General features: G+C 38.2%; 1 long non-coding RNA gene and 1 pseudogene across 1 annotated transcript; one reads left to right on the top strand and one right to left on the bottom strand.

Annotated features, from left to right (window-relative positions):
* The first annotated feature begins 15,959 nt into the window (after nt 1–15,959).
* LOC145968121 (uncharacterized) lies at nt 15,960–16,445 on the top strand. Its single transcript, XR_014437673.1, has 2 exons — nt 15,960–16,063; nt 16,147–16,445. It is a non-coding gene; the product is annotated as an uncharacterized LOC145968121 (long non-coding RNA).
* A 4,501-nt stretch (nt 16,446–20,946) lies between these two features.
* On the bottom strand, nt 20,947–23,179 carry LOC145968249 (putative fatty acyl-CoA reductase CG5065; annotated as a pseudogene).
* Nucleotides 23,180–24,748: the final 1,569 nt, after the last annotated feature.

Below are 24,748 nucleotides of genomic sequence, written 5' to 3'. Positions count from 1 at the left end.
AGAATTGAGGTTTTTTATTTTTCTTTTATTTATAATTTATGTTGAGAGTTAAGCATGAGGTTACTTAATAAGAATAGGAAAGGAACCAAAGTATTATATATTAAATATTATTAATTAGAACTTTTTTTTAGAACTACTGACCTGCTATGAGTTATGTACTATTAATTTAAAATGCTAAAATGTAAAATGTAAAGTCAGTCAATATCTTCTAAGTAATCTTTATTGTATTGATTGTTATTTAATATCCAAAATAAATATTCTGCTAAAATATTACCCATCTTATCATTTTTATTTTATTATTTATATTTTTATATCTATATGTTACATAAATATAGATAAAAAACTAAAAACACTAAAACAAAAACTTTTTTGCAACATACACATCTATTAGTTTTTGTTTGTTTTAGATTTTTTTTACAATTTCTTTTCCAAATAATTATATATTTTATTTGCGATATTTTAAACAATTCTAAACAGTAGTTTAAAACAGTTTAAAACAAAAATGTTTAAAACAGTGTCCACTGTTTTAAACAAGTTTTAATCAAACAGTTTTAAACACATTGTTTAAAACATGCCAACCCTGGTCATTAGTGACATGAGTCATTAACCGCATTTTCAGTAGTGACAAGTAATGAAGTGCAAGTTAAATAATAAATTATTAAAATATTTATTAAAAACTGGCAAATAAGAGCCAGTAAGGTATGATAATTGGAGCGCAAGGTAAATAATAAATATCTATTTTACAAACTAAATATAAATATATATAATATAATAAAAGTATACATATAATATGTATATGTATATATACTTATTCTTTATATATTTTTATATAATTTGCTTATATATTTAAAAAATATACATGTATATATACAGGGTAGTAGTAAGACTAAGCCGGTTCTAACGCAGGGGCTCCGAGGGGGGGTGAGGGGCGAGGGGGAACCGCGGGCGGGGGGTGACGTCACGCGGGGGGGGGGCGATGACGTAACGCGGGGGGGTGATGACGTCACGCGGGGGGGTGATGACGTCACGTGCGGGGGATGATGACGTCACGTGCGGGGGATGATGACATCACATGCGGGGGATGATGACGTCACGTGCGGGGATGATGACGTCACGCGGGGATGATGACGTCACGCGGGGGATGATGACGTTACGCGGGGGATGATGACGTCACGCGGGGGATGATGACGTCACATGCGGGGAAGGGGGGATCGCGGCGCGACCGGTGGACGAGGGGGTCCGCGCGGGTAGGGGGATCCGCGGCGCGAGCGATGGACGAGGGTGTCCGCGCGGGTAGGGGGGATCCGCGGCGCGAGCGATGGACGAGGGGGTCCGCTGGGGTAGGGGGGATCCGCGGCGCGAGCGATGGACGAGGGGGTCCGCGCGGGTAGGGGGGATCCGCGGAAAGAAGACGGTGGTGTGAGAAGAATAGCGCTACGTGTGGGAAAAGGATAGCGTAAAGTGTTTGTGAAGAGGACAGTGCAACAAGGATGGCATCAACGTGTGACAAGGATGGCGTCAACGTGGGACAAGGATGATGCATTATAAGATGCCACATAGGTGGGAGCAGGACGACGCAAAGGTAAGTGAGTGATAGCGACGAGCTTGTGAATGAGAGAGAACGATAATAGCGCGAAGAGAACGCATACGAAAGAGAACTATAATATCGCGAGAACAACGTGTGCGAGAGAGAACGATAATAGCTAAGATAACGCGTGCGAGCGAGAACGAAGATATCGCGAGACTTACAACTAACGCGAGACTTATTGTTAGAACGATAGCGCGTACGAAAGAGAGAGAGAGAACGATATCGCTGTACTTACAACTAGCGCAAGAGAGACGCAAGGGATGGGAACGCAAGGAGAGGCGCGTAAATAAATACATTTCTTTTCAATTCTAAATATAACATTTATTTTAAAATGTGTGCGTGTATTATACAATTTGTGTTTTGTGTGTGTGTGTGTGTGTGTGGGTGTGTGTGTGTGTGTGTGTGTCTAATAAAATAATAATATAATAATATAAAATTTAAAATTTAAAAAATATAATAAAAATATAAAATTTAAAAAATATATAAAACATATAAAATATAAAATTTAACGGTCATCGAACGGAAACGAACGACTGTCGAACGCAAACGAACGGTCATCGAACGGAAATAAACGGTCGTCGAACGGTAATTGAACGGTCATCGAACGCAAACGAACGCTCGTCGAACGGAATTGAACGGTCATCGAACGCCCGTCGAACGGAAACGAACGCTCGTTGAACGGTCGTCGAACGGTAATTGAACGATCATCGAACGGAAATGAACAGTCATCGAACGGAATTGAACGGTAATCGAACGGAATTGAACGGTAATTGAACACCCGTCGAACGGAAACGAACGCCCGTCGAACGGTAATCGAACGGAAACGAACGGTAATCGAACGGAATTGAACGGTAATTGAACGCCCGTCGAACGGAAACGAATGCCCGTTGAACGGTAATCGAACGGAAACGAACGCCCGTTGAACGGTCATCGAACGGTAATTGAACGGTAATCGAACGGAAACAAACGCTCGTCGAACGGTAATTGAACGGTAATCGAACGGAAACGAACGCCCGTCGAACGGGAATGAACGCTCGTCGAACGGTCATCGAACGTAAAACTATATTCAATTATCAAATATTTAAATGTTTTATCATGTACCACAATGTAGTATCGAAATACAATATCTGTGGCAGCTGTGTCGCGTACGGAAACACGATACTGCACACGTACATAGATAGAGATGAGGAAAGAAAGGAGAGAATAAGAAAGACGATAAAAATATATTGCATCATCAATTTATTATAAATATGGATTCGATGAATCATGATGTTTCAACCACCAATTATAAATCTTAAATACATTTTCTAAAGCGCAATTTTTTACATGATTTTCACAACGTACAGTATTCTTAACATCTAACTTATTTAAAGAAGCTACATCCTCATAATCTGCATCCAAAGTTTCGATAATCACATCGTTTCTTGCATCATTGTCCAGTATATCGGCTAGCCATTGCCGTTTTTCATGCCCTTTAACGTACACGAGAGGTGACGCATCATCATCCTCCCCCGTTGCACCCATCACCGCTGTCGTAATTAAACGTTTCGATTTCCAATATGAAACGTGTCCATCATTCCACGATAATCCATGGTGATTTTTCATCAACCATAAAACCTGACATCTCTCAGATTTTGTGAGCATGTGCCATGGTTCGGGACATGTAAAAATATAATGAGAAAGTACGGATCCCTTTCTCAGAACAGCAGCTTCCTTCACGACAAAATTTTTCCCAACGATAAATCCTTGTAGATCCACAAACGTTGGCACAGCCATGATGACAAGATCCGATCGCAGACTGATGTCGATCGTCAAACATCTCAATCTTTTATATTTTTTCATATGCAATGGAGGGGATATTTGCTGACTTATGTAATTTTGCGGACTACATTGGTCAATGGATTATATTCGACAACCCGATCGTGCAAGATGAGACAGTAGGCGGTAGTATTCGCCGGTATATTTTCCCTGCATTCAAACTCTATTCTCACGTCCACGGTAGCAGTTTTGACAGACTCGTTTTGTCGCGAGCAATCAATGACCGCGAGAGGACCGCAATGTAGAAACTTTGAAATGGTTAATAGCGTTGCATTATCATCGCATCCATAATAAGATTTGCGAAAACGAGAGTACATGTTGAATAGAACGGCGAATCTATTTTTTTCAAAATCTAAATTTAAATCATCATAGGGATAAAATTCCGAGTTTAAATAGAGTTTAACGTTGGTCAATTTGCAGTCATCGAATAATGTAACATCTTGTGACACTGAATTCTTTTTACCAGTTTGCAATGCAAAGATCACGTATCGTGGTTTCTCTAGCTGGGAGGCGGCTTTCACGGTCCATGAATGCTTAGTCGTGCTATGCAGCAGAGGAAATTCGTATAGATCCCAAGATCTGAAACTCATGTTCAAGTATCGTCCGCTTTCCAACATTCGCAACATCGACAATTTATTAATCTCGTTCAATATTACATGAGGCATACGCCACTGTATCTTGAGTAATTCAATCTCTGCTTCCGACGATGGGTGTCCGAATAGACAATTATTATCGTTGCGCGAACGTATCAAAATCAATTCGTGACGAGCGTTAATCACAACGCGTTTATAATCTTCGCAAAATCCCAGCAGCATGTTGAGCGGTACGCAATAGTTGAAATAATTTTTGTCACCATTGTACGTCAAATCCCACGCAGCGTTCTTCAAGTTTATATTTTTCTGGTGCGTTAGAGAGACATAATTTTTGAGCGTCGAAGTTATTCCAACATTTCTGTTGCGATCAATCTCTACTCCGTCGAGTTCGTATCGAAGCTCATCAAACATGAATGCGACGCAATTGTTTCCCAATACAACCTTCATTTCGTCATTCGCTTTACGCACATTAAACCTTCCCTCGATGTAAAGAAAGCTTTCGCACGGTAACGTGTACAAATCCTGATGTTGTATAGGTATTCGTATCTCGTCGCTGTATCCAAGCGTCGTATTGGCGTACGGATTGTATGTATGAGTCTCAATCTTGACGATGCGATCGTCAAAGACTGGCTCACCTCCGATATTCAAAATATCAATCATTCTTTTCGTACGATGAATCCCAATGATTTTAAAAATTCACGATTCAACGCGCTCAGCTTCTTCTTAATGGCTATCTTATTATTGTCACCCGATACCGTAATAGTATTGTCCCTCGTAAAAGTATTGTCTCTCGCGTGCTCCGTTTCGTTCAGCACGAGCATACTATGTTTGTCGCCGCCGTATATGCAATCTTACGGTAATTTCCTCTCCTCGAAAATCGAGCAATCGACCTCTTTGATCCACAATACGTATCGTTAAATCCGTAATGCTCCGTACGATGATCGGCAGGTAAATGATCTGTGCCGGCGTTTCCGATATCTTATATCCTGGTGGTACGCTCGGTGAAAATTCATGTATTGTGTGTACGCGCATGCCATTGCTGTACGCACCAGTAGTCATGTTACATTCTATACGAATAATATTTACGTTTATAATATTAACTGGTTCGTCCGATTCGTACCACTCGCGAGGTTGCAATATACGATTCGATGAGAATCCAAGCAAGGATCCTACATTGTCGGGTTTGGTAAAGTTTATTCTGTAGGCACATTTGATTTCGCTCTTTAGCGTGCTATGATTGGCGCGAAGCGCTATTGGATATTCCTCATCATAATCGTTTTCAACATCTCTGGAAAGGTGTTCATCTTGCAAAATTGCACGTTTGAGATAGTCATTTATAGCGTGCAATTCGTACGATCCTTCGGGAATCGTAATTTCCTTGTCGTCGTTGCCAAAGTAAAATTTATTATTCGAAAAATTTACGTTTGGAATCGTATGATAAGTTTCAAAATCCGTTAATCCAAGCTCGTAATCGGCATCAGTCAAATCTATAGCGGGAAAATAGCTTACAGCGAGAACGCTGCTTCTGCCAGTCAACGTAAGTGTCAGTGACATGTCGAACGAATACTGAGTCGTGACGATGGATTGTCAGGCTTTAAATTGATCGTCGACTGTTTGAAGAAATTTTAAACACAACTGTCCACAGATGCTCTGATTGTAACTTTGATAAGATGCATAATTGTATTCAATTTTCACTCGTCCGAAATATCGCACAAGTTCCTTGGGTGGTCGAAGGTTTCCAAAACTGTCGAAATATACGACACGATCTCCCCTCTTTGCATACGCTACCCAATGAGTACCGGGACCATCAACGTCATCCAAATTGATGATACCGCTCTCGTTTCGTCGTACACCGCTTATTGGTAAATTATTGCGCATGAAAACACCTCTAAAGAACGGTATGTGCATACGTTTCGCCAATTGTTCCAATTGCACGTTAGTTGTCGCACCCGTAGGCATTTTTAATGTTTTTTCGACGTTTTTTTTTTTCTCTTAGACTTTGTTGAGAATCCCTGTCCACGCTTGTACGGAGCGAGATAAAGTCCGCGACCTTCCATAGCGCGATTGTGACGCTGCAACTCTTCCAGCTGACGTTGCGCCGCCTTGCTATCGTTTACCGCCTTTGCGATTCCCGCCGCACCGCCGGCCAAAGAACCGACAACTCCCAACAACGGTAAAAGTGGTAAAATACCACCGCGTTTCGCTACTGGAAGTATTCGTCTTTTCCTCCTCTTTGTCGTCGATGGCTTTTTCATCCCCATGCCGAGTTTTGTCTTTGCCTTCATTGCCGCCCAAACAGTCGTAGCGGCTGCTCTTTCGCCAAGAGTCGAATCCCTCGCGGTAATGCGTTCTCGCGCTCTTGCAGCTAGTATGCGATCCGCGATGTGTCGTTGACCGAGGTCGTTGCTTCGCGAGTAAGCAATGTCGTGCTCGCGACAAGCGGCGTCCAATGGATTGATGCCTCGATCGCCTCTAACCAATCGTTTCTTTAATCGAGTTCCCGGGCCGCAAAACTGATAACCGGGAATATGTAATTCGGTGGGAAGCGCGTTTATCGCACGATTTAAGAGATCGCTACCTCTTACGATTCTCGCTGACATTCGTAGCAATCTTTTATTAACGGTGGCGGACCGTCGATGTGCGTTCGCTGCCACGGCTGATTGTAATGTCGCATGCACGAACGATATTGTCGAACCTCCGAATCAGCCTTTATATATTCTGGAAGCTTGTCCCACAATCGTTCCACGTAATCACCAAAATTTTGTAGTAAAACAATCTTTGGGATATACTGCAGTTGTTCGGCGGTAAGCCGGAAAATGTCTCTTTCATCCGACAGAAGGAGAAACATTTTGATACTGAACGGTTTCGAGTTGAGACACCTCTATAAATAGGTCTCCCCCCTCGTGATCATTCGCAAAATTGATTCGAAAGAGAAAACATGCGGTTCGTGCGACAAGCGCGGATAATCAAAGTATCAAATTTCGACGATAGACTAATATCGGAGAAAAAAGTACGCAAGCATGGAAACATGCTACCGACTACTATACGCGGTATCGTTTGCGGCCCTTCAAACTGCGGTAAGACAAACGTGTTGATTAGTTTGATAGAAAGTCCGTACGGTGTACGTTTCGAGAACGCGTACGTATACTCGAAATCGCTTCAACAACCGAAATATAGATACTTGGAAAATTTATTAGCACCTATAGACGAAATTGGTTATTTCACATTCTCTAATAACAGCGATGTCATTCCACCGAGCGAGGCGCTTCCGAATTCCATCTTTATCTTTGATGACGTGGCATGTGACAAGCAAGATACGATAAGAGAATACTTTGCAATGGGTCGACACTCGAGCGTCGACTGTTTCTATCTTTGTCAAACGTATGCCAAGATACCTAAGCATCTTATACGCGACAATGCGAATCTTTTGATTTTATTTAAACAAGACGGCACAAACTTGAAACATGTGTACAACGATCATGTAAATACCGACATGTCTTACAACGATTTCCGCGCATTGTGTTAGAAATGTTGGCAACGCAAATATGGCTTCGTAGTCATTGATAAAGACAGCACGTTGATCAATGGACGATATAGAAGAGGATTTAATGATTTCGCGATACCGTAAAGCGATCAGTCGTCATCGACACATCGATCAAGCATCATGAACGGCGATCGTGAAAAGATTGCGATAGAGATTGCAAAAATGAGCGAATCAATTCGCAAAAAATATCGCGCTTTGAAAACTGGTAAAATGGAGGAAGACTTTGCATTGGAAAGACAATTTAAGCCAATTACCGAACCTTTAAAACAGCTTATCGAAAATACTGTGGAATCTGTTGCGCCGAAAATTGAACCATTGAGTTTAACGTTTGGAGAGAAGCACGAGGAAAAAATAAAAGAGTCGAAGCAAGGAATAAAGCGAGCATGGATAAATATGCCGATAAACGATTCGCCGATATATTCGACACCGAATCGATCGAAACGAAGGAAACAATTTTCTAATATGGCTACTGTTTCTACTCCGATGAAAGTACAACCGCGTCAAACAATACCATCCCCGTCCGTCGAAGAAATTTATGAGACCACGCCCGATTCGTTTGTAACATCGGTCCGACATGAATTAGAAACGTCCGAAGGTCAGAAAACGTTCCGAGATCATTTTGGTCCACTAGCGCAAAAATATATAGGAGCTATCATGAGTGTTGATAAAAATAAGAGTATGGATTACGTCTACGGTGTTAAATTTACCAGCGAAGGAATGATGCTCGGTGATAAACGTTTCGATGTGGACATGGAAGATAATATAATTATCGATGGAATAAAATATACGGGATCCGAAGGTATCTACGATTTGATTTTTAGAAAATTTCCCAATCATAAAAAATACACTCAAGACGATTTGTATAAATATCAAAGTATATTAAAAGCAACAAATGCGCATAAACGTGACAACAAAGTTAATAATCCTATTAAAAGTAACAAAGGATACAAGTACAAATATATAATTGCACCATTATTCCCTGATAGAAAGGTGGGAAGAGGTATAGACGCGCCGCACACCATGACGCTAAGCGACAACATGATCGATTACGTGCATTGGAACGATCCCAACGAATTGGTAGATCGTTTGCGATTGCTGGACGCCTCGCGTCGAGCCGGCAACAATGCTCACGACAATGAAATCTTGTCAATTATCGAAGAACTTCGCGAGGCTGGCATTATTATAAATTAAACTATGCGTCAACGATACATGTCATTCGGTCAAAGTTCTCGGTACCGAAATGTCGATTAATAAATTTGGATTATCGCTCGGAACGTCGAATAATTTGTACTATCAATGGAATGGATTATTGAGAAATTACGTTCGCGATAACGCTCTCTGCCAGACTACTACCGGCTTTGACGCAAGGTCGCGCAAAATTCAACGTGTAGCGCAACCGGAAACTGATACTGACGCCGTCAACAAACGATACGTGGATAAACTTTTGAGAGATCGACAGGGAGAAATTGAGCAAAAAATTATCACGCTTGAAACACACGTGCAGGCGCTACGAATAATGATGGACGAGATAAAGAATGTGCTGAGATATGCAACATCTGACTCGACACAGTAAACGAGAGATACTAATATCGCAATATTAATTATGCCTCGATCAAACGTGCGAAAGAAGATAAACACCTCCGAAAAGCGACAACTTGTCGAGGAACTACATGCTCCGGCGAGAAGAAATTTTCCACGAAGACGCGTCATTGTACGCGGATACGACGATCTGTGGCAGGCGGACGTGGTCGACATGCGTTCGTATTCTCGACTCAACAAGGGTCATAAATACATACTCACAGTTATCGATGTGTTGAGCAAGTATGCGTGGGCCGTACCGCTCAAGAGTAAGAGCGGAAACGAAATGTCCGAAACGATTGCAAAGATTATTGGAGACGATAAAAGGTGTCCGAAAAATTTTCAAACCGACAGAGGAAAAGAATTTTACAACGCGAGTGTGCAGAAACTCATGAAGAAACACAACATTAATCATTACTCGACGTATTCCATTATGAAAGCCTCGGTCGTGGAACGATTCAACCGTACTTTGAAAAACAATATGTGGAAAATGTTTACGCTCAACGGAAATTACAAATGGATCGACGAGCTATCTCGACTCGTTGCAGAGTACAATACGCGAAAACATCGCACCATCGGTATGAGACCTGCCGACGTCACTCCAGCGATCGCCGAAAAACTTTTAAATACGGTGTATAGTAAAGTAAAAATTGCGGCTCCGACAAAATTTAAAGTAGGCGATTCGGTACGCGTAAGCAAATACAAGACCATCTTTGAAAAAGGTTTCACACCTAATTGGACGACCGAAGTTTTTAAGATTGTCGAGGTGCAGAAAACTAATCCCGCGACATTCATACTCGAAGATTCGCGTGGAGATCCCGTCGCTGGAGGATTCTACGAATACGAATTACAACGCGTCGCTAATCCCGACGTATATCTCGTGGAAAAAATTTTGCGGGAAAAGGGTGATGACGTATACGTGAAATGGTTGGGAATGGATAAATCATACAACTCTTGGATACATAAAAATAGTGTATTATAAATATTTATTAAAATAATATACATATAAACTATATAAATAATTTAATATATAAATATTTAATAATATAAAAATATATAAAATGTATTAAATATAAAAATATATACATGGTTATGTACAAAATATACAATTAATAATAAATAAAATATACATTTATTTACAATGGTATTCTATAATGTCCCCATGGTAACGTATCGGTGGTTTCGGGTACGATATACCGCTTATCGTCGTACGGACTCAGAGCAATTTTCGTCTCGCAGATCGTGTATACTTGGTGCAGTTTAGATCGTATACACGACTGCTGACGCGTCATTTCAATTTCTTCTTTCAAACACCGCGTGTAGTCGTCAAACGTTATCGTTCTCGCAACAACGTTACTCTTGACACCTTTAACTTTCTTCGTGTCCTTTTTTCCATTCACTCATAACGCGTACATCTTTGCTCTGAGCCCGACGAATTCGGTCATTATGGTACCGTTGTTTTCGTCCTTCATCAGGCCCGGTACCTTTTTATTTACAAGCGGTATACCGTACGCATTATCCACTGCATAATCGCTCGTGTCGAATCTGATGATATCGCGCTTCATATTCTCATACACATCCGCGCACTCAATGTGATATATGAGACTATCCGTATCGGTGTACATTACCTGGCATTTGTCGCGATACATTGGCGTCATATACTCGTGATGAAACTCGTACAAACATGTCTTGGATATGTCGAGTATGCACATACCCACGTAAATCGGTTTGTAGAATTTCACCTCGAGTTTGCGCAATTCCACAGCGATTAAGTTTTCTGAAAAAACGCTTCTGCTGTGGAAATTTGGTTTCGCGATCATTGCCTCTGCGCCATACCGACCATCCCACTTTGTTAATAATTTAACATCGACACGATTGCGCACATTTTCCATCGTTTTACCAAACACTGCATTGTTCATTAATTTATATAAATTTTTTTCGAAATCATTTTTAGCCAATGTTCTAAAATGTGTATTTAATTCTATGTAATTTCGAAGCCACGGAGATTGTGAAAACTGTAAAATTCGATGTATTTTTGTTACGCGAAGACCGTGACGCGTACACTGCTGCAGGTTGCGATAGTGTATCACGTAACGCTTCTTATCGTATAGCGTTGCAAGCAGTTTGAATTCCCGCTTGCCAGGTGGTTTGTCGCGTGTCGGGCAAAACGGTAGGTCAGTGTGTGCATCGTGAAGATGTTGCGGGTACTCGAGGTCCACTTCGAGGACATAGCCTGTAGGCGAATCTAGTGTGATGGATGATACATCAAAATTGGTCACATCGTCGACCCATTGAAAATTGGCGTAAGGCAACGGTTGACACATTGCCCATCCGTACAAATTATTTACATCAAAGTACATCAAGTACGATGATGGTTTCGATGGATCGTACGACTCCATGTACTTGTTATTAGCGCGAGCGTATCTACCCGAACATTGACTCAGACCGCCGCGTATACCACGTTCGATGAACATAACCATGTCGATGTCAGTAAGCAGCTCGAACGTGATCTTGGTATGTTTCAACATGGCGTCCCACGTGTATCCGGGGAGAGTATAGTAATACGCGGGGTCGAGTCCGTAACTTTCGATACATTTATCTCGAAAGTTTTCGAAAATGTCGGCTAATAACAAGACATCAATTTTAAGATATAAATCGCTATATTCGCCTAGCGTTCGAATGGAGAATCGCGTCCAGATGTTCTCAGCGTGCGCGTAATCGCTCTCGGATACAGTGTCACCGGTCAAGGAACTGTAAAACGATTCGCGCGGTGGTAAACACGTATCTTGCAACCTCTCTACAGAGTCGATGTATTCGTACGGAAATACACCTTTTCGCGTTAACAAATTGAAATTTTCTGTTGATAAATTTTGAAATTCTGATTTTAAAATTTTGAGTTTATCTTTGTCCAAAAACGATGCCAATTTGTCGAGACTCGATGCGAGAAATTTGAATGAATCGATGAAACGTAATTTTACATGATTTTTTGATTCTTCATCCATACAAACATCTTTTGTAAACGAAATATATTTCTCTTTTGTTATCGGAAGTAACTCGATTTTCCCTTCGAACGATGTGGCTATTTCCTCGATAATGAAATGTGAATCATAACCGGATAAATTGTGAAAAACTATGGGAATACAAAAAGATTCTTTATAATTTAAATTGCAATTTGAGTGTGCTGGACCTCTGTACCGCCCGGTCAGATGGCAATGATCGCGAACGCGTGTATCGTCTTGCACGAACAGTTTTTCGCATATATGACATTGAGTGGCGCTATGGAATTTCTCCCACTCTTCGGACGTCAAATTTACCATGGGGACATTTGTTTTTAAAATATTTTTTACACGTAACGCTAAATTTTTGAGGTCTGCGGCGAACCATGCTATACAATCGGCGCTACGACGCGAATGGTACGCCGATAAAGATTCGTCGTATGAACAATGTACATAATAAGCTATACTAAATACTTGGTGATGTTGACGCAAATTTCGCTGTTCTTCATCCATCTTGGCCAGAACGCATTCCAGGTCGGCGTACACGACGAACGGGAGCCGCTCCTTCCGATTAAAGTTGTTGAACGATAACCACTTGTCCTTATCGCTCGGCAATCGGACAGCGCAATCGTTCATCTTTCCGCAGTCGACCGTATGCGACTGCAACTTGGCGTCCGAATTAAAATAGTGCAGGCATCTGTAAAAGAAAAATTTTTTAAAGATTTATATAACAAAGTGTATATAACCTATAATTATTCAATATAAATTAAACTTACCGGTCGCATATATATTTCTTGTGATCCTGTTTGCTCAGTTGTGAACTCACGAGCCGGGATAAATTCTTAATCCAAGTGAAATGTCCGACGCTGTTGTCGTCTTCAATGTAAAGCAAGTTGATATGCTTGTCCTGCTTCTGCTGCGAAAGACGCATCGGGACAATGCTGTTCTTGTCTTCGATGTTGTAGACGTTGATCGAAATGTTATTGGCAAGTTCAAAATTTTTTATTTGGTTCACAGTCACTGGAAACTCAATGTTCTGGAGATTCAGCACTGTCGTGTAATGCGGGTACGATGATTCCCGATTCGTGTCTCTTTCGGCGGGGTATAGGGCGGCGACCACTGCCCACGCGAAACACGCATTGTCTTTAGATTGTACATTAATCACCGCTCTTTTCAACATAATCTCCCGCGGTAATTTGATGTGACACCCCGCACGCATAGGATTATACTTATTTATATTTACAGTTAAATTTAGTATTCGCGACAAAGCCCACCCGCTATCGCGTTCCTGAAACTCTTCCAGAGACGCTAGGGTGGGTTCGATAACACGCCGTTCGTACCACTCGCGTAAATCGGATGTGTGAAAGAGTTCATAGTTTCGCGTATTGATACTTTTGTTGGCGTGTTTATCCCCAGCCACGAATTCACCGTTAAATATAGTGTTCACTTTCACATTACAGTGTTTTTTCATAACGTCCTGCACATGTTCTATCACTATGTCTTTGGCGTCATCGAGAAATTGGCGAGGTTCAATGTGATTATAGTTTATCACCGCGCCAGTCGATACGCGACTCTCGAACGCCGTATCAATCTCGCGCCACACAAGTCTATTTTGACGCGCGCTACATCCGGCACCCGCGTGTACGAAACGTCCACGTACCGAATTTTTCAACCCTTCGAGGCGCGCGATCCGAGCAATCAGCGATTGTCGATTTCCGATCGATAATCGCGGTCGCTTGATGCGACTTTGCTCTTCCAACGACTCGATGTATTGGTCGCATCGTTGTTCCCACACAATGTAATCTTCCAGCGAATCAATCAATGTGGATTGCTCTCGCAAATTTTGTTCCTCCATATTGTAACACACTTGCGAAATGCGCTTCCCAATGATAGTTCCGGATGTACTTTAGCAAAATTACTGGCGGGGCGTGCCTCTTGATCATGATTTATATACTGTCTCGTGCATATCATCGAACATTCTAGAATGATTTCATCTTAAAAAATTCCCCGGAGTAGCGTCTGCAATTTAACCTTGATAATTTCGCGTTTTGTCACGTACATTTGAAAAATCTGACGTGGTTGCATCGGGAGCAGCCGTAAAACGGCGCTTGATTTTAGCGAATTCAGCTAAATCTTTGTTCTAGGGATGATGATGTCATCGCAGCCGTATATCGGCGCGACAAAATTTTAGAGGAAATTAAAATGTCATGTCAGCAATAATCCCCTCTACATTGCAATTTGCGATACTATTTGAATTGATATTAATTCTAATACGATCAGTATTGCATCAATCGCGCGTGTGAAAGGTTCACTGAAGAAATCAACATGAATTTTTACGTTCCGATTCGAAACGGTGAAACTCCACCGTGTAAGAAGCAAAAATGTGACACGTAAGTTTCGATCTTTAAACATTTTATTTATTAATTTTTTTTAAATATTGATCTAATTTATATATTTTTATAGCATTCAGCCTCGTCGTGCGACTCGCATACTTGGAAGAAGATACGCTCTAACCCCAACGTCGTACAAGTATTTGGACATTGGAATAAGCGTTGGAGCTGTGTCGTACGTGGAACTGATTCTCGGTGATAATCGAGGCAATCAAATAGTGTTGCCTTTTTCAACGTGGAATTTGTTGATGCAGAAGCAAGCAGACATTGAACAATTTCTACAATCGACTGCTCTAGCATTAAGGATTGGAGATTTATCGATCGAAATGTATCAATCGAAAATTGTAAAACTCACATTATGTGACAATTCTTTGTACATGAAACCACCGACATTATTACATTTATTTAATTTTGAAAATTGTATCGATCATATGCATAATTGGTTATGCGAGAATACGTATCTCGTGAATGAAAAGTTTAAACAATTTGAAACTGTTTTACGACGTAACAATATTACTACTGTATGCGATGCTGTAAAAACGATACGCGATAGTGATGTCTTTAACAGTGAATCATTAATCGATTGTGAATTATTAACATGCGCTGGAAATGATATTCTTTATGATGCTTGCAATAAATAATTATTTTTATTCCATCTATGATTTTAATTCTTTCCTTCCATACGAATAAGAATAGTTATATTTTTCTCAACACGCTCCGCTAAAGATGTAGAGAAATGCTGAGGTAGATGAGACGTGATGCTCTAGTTGGAATGAGACAAAAGATATTAAAAGATATATAATGAAGAGGAGTCTGCGACATTAGAATATTATTTCTTTCGTTGTTCTGTGTTTCGTTAGTCTTGTGTTACGTTAGTGCAATGGCTGAAGACGATGTTATTATCATCGATGACGATACGGATGATGATGATTATTGGATGGAAAGAGAGAGAGAAATGGATGAGATGGAGAGAGAGAGAGAGGAGAGAGGAATGGAGGAGGGATCATCCGATGGGAAACCTGATTTCCGTTTTTGGACTAGTGATGATGAAGAATTACTTCAATACGAGCGGGAACAACTTTCAAAGAAGAATCTAGAAACTTCAATCGTTCAGTTTATAAGACATCAAGAGCTCGGCTTGGAAAAACCTCGCACAAATTCGTTGAGGACATTTCTTCTAGCTCGAGAAATATGTGCGCGAGATTTTGCAAAATATCATGGATGTAAATGTTTCAATATAGAACCTAATCATTCTAAAGTAAATTGTATTGGAAACAAACTGCGTGAAAATCTCGAATTAATAGAAGATTTTGAAAAATTGAAAGAAGATGATCATGAGAATATACTACGGCGGAAATTGGAAACGTTGAAGGTAAAATATTTTTGTCGATGTGTTATAAATTTAAAACATAAAATTAATATGTTTGATTTTAGAGTTTACGCGATGATATGAATGGTCGACGAGAGGATAAACAGATATGTAAATCCAAACCTGCATCAAAATATAAATTGTGTGTATTGTATAACGGTGAATGGAAAATGCCATGGAAAGTATTGTAAGTAACTTTCAATTTATAATACATCAAAAGTTCTAAAATAAATTATTAAAATACTATTCAAATGTCTTTTTCTGTTCCAGGAGCGGCTCCACTCAGCCCGGCACATCGACCCCTTAGCCTTCTAGGAGCGGCCTCCCTTTAGTCCGGTGCATCGCCCCCTCCCCATATATATATATATATATATTTTATATTTTTATATTTTTATTTTATTATTATATTACTATTCTTATTATTATTATATTTTTTAAATTTTAAATTTTATATTATTATATTATTATTTTATTAGACACACACACACACACACACACACACACACACACACACACACACACACACACACACACACACACACACACACACACACACACACACACACACACCCACACACACACACACACACACAAAACACAAATTGTATAATACACGCACACATTTTAAAATAAATGTTATATTTAGAATTGAAAAGAAATGTATTTATTTACGCGCCTCTCCTTGCGTTCCCATCCCTTGCGTCTCTCTTGCGCTAGTTGTAAGTACAGCGATATCGTTCTCTCTCTCTCTTTCGTACGCGCTATCGTTCTAACAATAAGTCTCGCGTTAGTTGTAAGTCTCGCGATATCTTCGTTCTCGCTCGCACGCGTTATCTTAGCTATTATCGTTCTCTCTCGCACACGTTGTTCTCGCGATATTATAGTTCTCTTTCGTATGCGTTCTCTTCGCGCTATTATCGTTCTCTCTCATTCACAAGCTCGCCGCTATCACTCACTCACTTACCTTTGCGTCGTCCTGCTCCCACCTATGTGGCATCTTACAATGCATCATCCTTGTCCCACGTTGACGCCATCCTTGTCACACGTTGATGCCATCCTTGTCGCACTGTCCTCTTCACAAACACTTTACGCTATCCTTTTCCCACACGTAGCGCTATTCTTCTCACACCACCGTCTTCTTTCCGCGGATCCCCCCTACCCGCGCGGACCCCCTCGTCCATCGCTCGCGCCGCGGATCCCCCCTACCCCCGCGGACACCTTCGTCCATCGCTCGCGCCGCGGATCCCCCCTACCCGCGCGGACACCCTCGTCCATCGCTCGCGCCGCGGATCCCCCTACCCGCGCGGACCCCCTCGTCCATCGGTCGCGCCGCGATCCCCCCTTCCCCGCATGTGACGTCATCATCCCCCGCGTGACGTCATCATCCCCCGCGTAACGTCATCATCCCCCGCGTGACGTCATCATCCCCGCGTGACGTCATCATCCCCGCACGTGACGTCATCATCCCCCGCATGTGATGTCATCATCCCCCGCACGTGACGTTATCATCCCCCGCACGTGACGTCATCATCCCCCGCACGTGACGTCATCATCCCCGCGTGACGTCATCATCCCCGCGTGACGTCATCACCCCCCGCGTGACGTCCCCCCCCCCCGCGTGACGTCCCCCCCCGCGTGACGTCCCCCCCCGCGTGACGTCCCCCCCCGCGTGACGTCACCCCCCACCCGCGGTTCCCCCTCGCCCCTCACCCCCCCTCGGAGCCCCTGCGTTAGAACCGGCTTAGTCTTACTACTCAGGGTATATCCTAAAAAGTGGGAAGTATTGCAATGGTGGATTCAGGACACAAAAATAAGAGAAAAAGTTCATATAAACATATATATAAAACATCCATTGACAACATCGAGATACTTCGTCAACGTGTTGAACATGAAATTGCCGGTTGCCGGGAAATTCGAGCAATGCCCGGAATTTTTGGAAAAGTCAGACAATTTATAATGAGACGTGTTGAAGCCTGTATTCAAGTTAGAGCTAGTCATTTTGAGCACTTCCTGTTACCTTAACTATCAATTCTGTTGAAAAATAAAAGAAGCTATAACTTGAAAACAAGATCATATCAGACATATGTTTATATGAACTTTTTCTCTTATTTTTGTGTCCTGAATCTACCATTGCAATACTTCTAACTTTTTAGGATACACCCTGTATATACAGGATGACCCATTTTAATCCATCCAGTCGAATATCTCGAAAACCAAGCCCGGGAGAGAAAAATGTTTCAGACAAAAGTTATATGGTTTCGAGGGGGCAATAAGATGGTACCATTGGTTTGACCTTGAAGAGCCTTCATTTGAAGGTCACGTGAAGGTCACTTCAATTTTTTTAAATGGAACACCCTATATATTTTTGCACATTCTTGTAGCTTATCTCGAGAGCTTTCCAAAAAACTATAATTAAGTACCTTTTTGTTAAGTACTTTTTGAGTTATGAGGCTTGAAATAATTTCTTAATTTTACATAAACCGTAAAATATCTTGTAAAATATTCATTTTTCGATTATCTTACCTTAATACTTTTACGTACAAAATAATGAGAGGAATCAATTGGTGTAAAGAAAACACAGTTGTTTTTAAGAAAAAATATGTAATTTGCAATTAACAATTCCATATTTTTTCTTAAAAACAACTATGTGTTTTCTTTACACCAATTGATTCCTCTCATTATTTTGTACATAAAAGTATTAAGGTAAGATAATCGAAAAATGAATATTTTACAAGATATTTTACGGTTTATGTAAAATTAAGAAATTATTTCAAGCCTCATAACTCAAAAAGTACCTAACGAAAAGGTACTTAATTATAGTGTTTTGGAAAGCTCTCGAGATAAGCTATAAGAATGTGCAAAAATATATAGGGTGTTCCATTTAAAAAAATTGAAGTGACCTTCACGTGACCTTCAAATGAAGGCTCTTCAAGGTCAAACCAATGGTACCATCTTATGGCCCCCTCGAAACCATACAACTTTTGTCTGAAACATTTTTCTCTCCCGGGCTTGGTTTTCGAGATATTCGACTGGATGGATTAAAATGGGCCACCCTGTATATACAGGGTGTCCCATTTTACTGTCGCACCCCAAATAACTTTCTTATTTTTAATTTTAGAAAAAGATGTTTCAGACAAAGGGCCTGTTCTTTTTAGCTGCACTGCTGCACTAGTGCAATTAGTTAGAGTGAAAGAAAGTATGTTTGTCTCTTTCTAACTTATTGCACTAGTGCAGCAGTGCAGCTAAAAAGAACAGACCTAAAATGATCAGACCTTGTATGGTTTCAAGGGGGACATAAGGTGGTGTCATTAGTTTGACCTTAAATAGTTGCTTCAAGGTCACGTGAAGATCACCGTCAATTTTTTAAATGGAACCTCCTATTTTTTATTGCATATTCTTGTAGCTTATCTCGAGGGCTTTCCAAAACACTATAATAAAATATTTTTCCCTCAAGTACTTTTTGAGTTATAAGGCTTGAAATCATTTCTTAATTTTACATAAACCGTAAAATATCTTGTAAAATATTCATTTTTCCATTATCTTACCTTAATACTTTTATGTACAACATAATGAGAGGAATCAATTGGTGTAAAGAAAACATAGTTATTTTTAAGAAAAAATATGTAATTGTTAATTGCAAATTACATATTTTTCTTCGAAACAATTATGTGTTTCCTTTACACCAATTGATTCCTCTCATTATTTTGTACATAAAAGGATTAAAGTAAGATAATCGAAAAATGAATATTTTACAAGATATTTTTTACGGTTTATGTAAAATTAAGAAATGATTTCAAGCCTCATAATTCGGAAAATACTTAATGAAAACTAACTTAATCATAGTGTTTTGGAGAGCTCTCGATATGAGTTGTAAGAATATGCAATAAAAAGTAGGTGATTCCACTTAAAAAATTGAAGGTGACTTTCACGTGACCTTCAAACGACTTTTCAAGGTCAAATTAATTACACCGTCTTATAGCCCCCTTCAAGGCATATAACTTTTGTTTAAAACATTTTTTTCTACAATCAAAATTAAAAGTTATTCGGGGTGATCGATTAAAATGGGACACCCTATATATATATGTGTGTGTGTGTATACGGTGTCCCATTTTAATCGATCACCCTGAATAACATTTAATTTTGATTGTAGAAAAAAATGGTACACACACACGCGCGCGTGTGTGTACCATTTTTTTCTACAATCAAAATGTGTGTGTGTGTAAAAAAGGTAAAAATGTAAAAAGTGTAGAGATATAAAGGTAGAAAATGCATAATAGAAAATAGTGATTTAGATTTAGATTAAAAAAATATGGATGTGATGGTTAGATTAAAAAAATATGGTGTGAATGTTTAGAAATATTGTAACCAAGTCCCTTCTTGGCAATAGCTGAAGAATAAAGAACTATACAGAGTGTTCGGAAATTCAACGACAAATTTTCAGAGATTGTCGGGGCACCATAAGAATCATTTCTTACAAATGAATGTGGGGTTGGAAACGTGTCATTACATCGGTACGGCATACGGAGTGTTCGAAAGAGTCGGGACCTCGAAATATCACAAAAAATAGGTTTTACAAAAAATTGTTTCAAACAAAAGTTGTAGGGTGTAAAAAGGTCTATTTACTGGCGCCATGTGTTTGACCTTGGATGGCGTCGCCAAGGTCACGACAAGGCCACCTTGAATTTTTGAAATAGAACCCTCCACTTTTTATTGCATATTCTTGTAGCCCTTCTCGAGACCTTTTCAAAGCACTAATTTTACCAACTTTAAGTAAGCCGTTTCGAAGTTATTGAAGTTATAAAGTTTTTCCTGATAAGTCGACGACTGTAACTATCGTATTATTATCCGCGAATGAAGGTAGAAGTGGTAAATGATGGTGGATCTACTTTTATAACTGCCCTGTATATCCACTATTATTTTCTGCTTATTGAGAGATTTAGCTTATTGTTTGTATCTATTTTGAAGAATCTCTATAAAATACTTAACAGATTTTATTCCTAGCATGGCAATGGTACTGTTTGATTGTACGAAAATATGTCACAAAATGTAGTAAATTTATATTAAGAATACTCACATTGTTTGATGCCGACGGGCTTTCGGCAAAGTAGATAGATCTTCTTTCATATAGTATTGCCGCATGCCAAGGACTAAATGCTTAAAGTATTCCATTTCATCGACATTATAAACCATAGTTGGAAATATTTTTTTATCTAACGGTGTTACATCGTTGCACAAAGTAATTATATTTTTATTATAAAATATCCATTGCCGTGTGGTGAAATATTGTAATACCGTGAGACCGTCTAAAATTCGTTTCCGGATTCTGACCATTCTGTTTGTAAGATTAACGAAAAAAGATAATAATTAAGGAAATTTATACAGTAACATATACAATATTGTGTAATTACATGTAAAAAAGCAAGAAATGTCAATAGATAAAAATCAATAAAAGTATATATAATGTCTAAAAATATTAAAACATACGAAACTTACAATCTCTTTCGTCGAAGTATCAGCATCAGAAAGTCGATCAAGTATGCGGGTATGATTTGGAACAGTAAGACGATAATATTATGCACTTTATTGCTATGTACGTCGCCGTCTGGATACCAAATTTGTCCCTCGAAAGGATATTCGTAAACAAATTGTTTACCCTTCTTCAATACCTCGCTTCATGTGACACGCAAAGTATTGATTTGCGATGTCATATTGACTACGAGTATATTTTCTGAACTATACATGGCAAATCAAACAGAAAAAATTAATATTTTTTATTTATTTAAGTGAAAGACAGTTGTACAAATATAAAGTAGTTAAAGAATGCAATCGATTAAAGAATATATAAAAAGCTTCTGAACATTTCTCTCTATTGCGTAATATTAATAAATTTAGAAATTGTAGTAAATTGTAATAAATTGTAGTAAATTCATATTTTTAATAAATCACTACAATAAATTTAAGCAAAATTTAAAACTTAGAAAAAAATATGCGGTACTTTAACAGTTTGTGATATTTTAATTTGGGATACTTTAACAATTTAAAATATTATATAATCTTGATATCAAAAAAATGTTTTAACTAGCACTAGGGACAGAAACTTGTCTATATTACGAGCTTAATATTAGATGATAAATTCCATTTTAATTTAAATTGTGATATATTTTACTATTATAGAAGGAAAGTTTGAGCAAAATGGAAATTTACTTTCTCAGGCTAGTGGCAATTTTGTATGCAATTATGATTAAATCGTTAATTGCAAGATCTACTGGTATAATTTCGGCATTATAATTACCGTTGCAATGCATCGATCTGATAATACCCTTGCCTCCATCGACAAGTAATCCTATAGGTCCATTTAAATTGTCGACCCATCCTGGTAACGGCTCCTTGTAAGAAGGAAACACTGCGACGAGATTCATTAATTTTGATATTGTTTTTTGTCTATACACAGTCGCCGAGACATTATATTTTATAATCTTTTATAATTAATAAGATATACCAATAATTACGATCAATGGTCTAGCAATGCAACAAGGCAGATCAGGAAATTCATTGGCTACCAACTTTTCAGCCAGATGTTTCGAATATGTATAAGTATTTGGATGCGGATATAGTAATCTAAAAGTTGCAAAAATAAACACGCAAAATCTCATATATTTTCATATATACAATTAAGAAAGAGAAATAATTAAATTAAATTAAATTAATTTAATCAGTTAATTAAACATTATAAACATTAGTTATAAATATTATACTTACACTAATATTGTTTATTAATATTCTTTCAATATAGTGAATTTATTTCATTAATTTATATAATTATTTATAACAACTTTTAAATATTTAAATATTTTAAATGGTTAAAAAAATTATAATTATAAAAAATATACTATTAATGACTAAATAAAATATATATTTGCGCGTATTATGCTTATGTTGAATGTTATTAATTACACAGGCTGCGTGAGCTTTTGTCAGTTACAAAAAGCAGAGTAGGTGAATCTGATAGATTTTATGACGCTGAAAACAAATCTAGCCGTAGAATTTCCCCAACACGTCAGGTTTTTGAGTAATTTGTAGTTGAATGGCCCAAAAATCGCTATTTTGGCCAATTTCATGAATTTATTGTGGGGAAACTGAATTTTTTGAAATATTTCTGTCCATGGCATCGTATAGTACTCACTTTTATCTTTCAAATCCACTTTCGATTACCGCCGAACGTTTTTTTTTCGCTCAGATATACAAATTATAAGACCAGTCAAGCACAGGGATCCAAAAAGCTATTCTAAACCAACCGTGCCATCTCTTTATCTCACTACGAATCAAAATTAGGGTAAAAACATACATTTTTAAATACCTTCTGTTACCTTTTGAAATTAAAAATGGCGCATCCAATATGGCGGATGGAATCACAATAAAAAGGCATAAAATTTAGAAAAATTTATCAAAATGTGTAACAACTGTATTAGATATTTCTTTACAATACTTTTTTGGGCAACCGAACCTGATATATATCAGTCTTTTCAAATATTATTTTTAAAAATTATTAAAAAATATACTAGAAAAGTTGAAAAGTCACTAAATAGAAAAATTCTTATAAAAGACGCTACTTATTTTATCATTCTTAAAGTATTCCTAAAGTATTCTTTATATATTATAGGGGAGACCGGGGATAAAAGTAACATTTTTTGTATTATAGGTCACTAAGGCTGCGCTTTCCTTTTAGGAGACACACATTGACACAAGTTAACACACTCGAACACAGTTTGTCACAGATAAATGGAACGCGTTATGTACAGTATGTGCCGTATGTGCACGAACTAATACCTAACCTTAGATTTATCACATCAAACATGCATCAGATTTATCGTAAAAACGTGTTTTAAAATTTTATAAATGTATGTATTATAATATATTATACTGTAGATAAATATTTTTAGTTAAATGTATCATAAAGTTAAAATATATCATAAAAACAAAGTTTTATTGTCATGTTAATTGCTTTTCCAAATATAAAAAATAATTCTAAGGAAAATTTATAATAATTCAGTATTTATACGCAAACTAGAAAGAGTAAACAAATTGAGAATATATATATTTTTATATGTATACACATATTTTTATGTGTATTACTGTATATTAATGTATTTTTATTAATTTTTATTATTTCTATAATTTCTATTATATTAACTTCTATTTATATTTCTCTCTATTTATATTAATATATTTTTATTATATAATTTCTTCAGATGAATCCACTACTTGATCTTTTGGTGGAAAATAACAGTAGCAGTAGCAGTAGCAGCAGCAGCAGCAGCAGCAGCAGTAGTAGTAGTAGTAGCAGCAGTATCGAAGATGAAATTTCAATAGATGACAATGAATATGATCATGACATGTTTCCAATCCTACAAATATTGCAAGTTGGTTGTAAAAGACATCGAGTGGAAAATTACATAGAAGTTGTACATAGCTGGACAAATGCAGAATTCAAAGAGCATCTCAGATTACATCGTCATATTGTTATGACATTAATCGGTATATATGTGGAAATTATTTATTATATTACTACATTTTTTTCATGTTTTTATTATCAAAAAATGTTATTTTTAAAATATTAATGATCTGTTATAGTAATTTTACAGTTAGTTGTAGAGTACGGATTAATAAATGGCACATCCTAAAATAAAAATAAAGATACAATTTTATGATTAATTTATATTATAGTTATTTAACATTTGTTAGAGCTCATATAGAGATATAGTTTATAGAATAAAGCTTATTCGCCTTTGATATTTATGAAATATGCTGTAATAGTGTATAATCCTGAATATCAAATAGTTGATTATTTCTCACTACTGTTATTACTTACTTT

Source organism: Camponotus vicinus, unplaced genomic scaffold (genome assembly GCF_025532165.1).
Source record: "Camponotus vicinus isolate PSW18456_S1 unplaced genomic scaffold, iyCamVici1.0 SCAF_3, whole genome shotgun sequence".
Taxonomy (NCBI): domain Eukaryota; kingdom Metazoa; phylum Arthropoda; class Insecta; order Hymenoptera; family Formicidae; genus Camponotus; species Camponotus vicinus.
The sequence above is the reverse complement of the archived record's forward strand: the minus strand, read 5'-3'. Positions and strand labels throughout refer to the sequence as shown.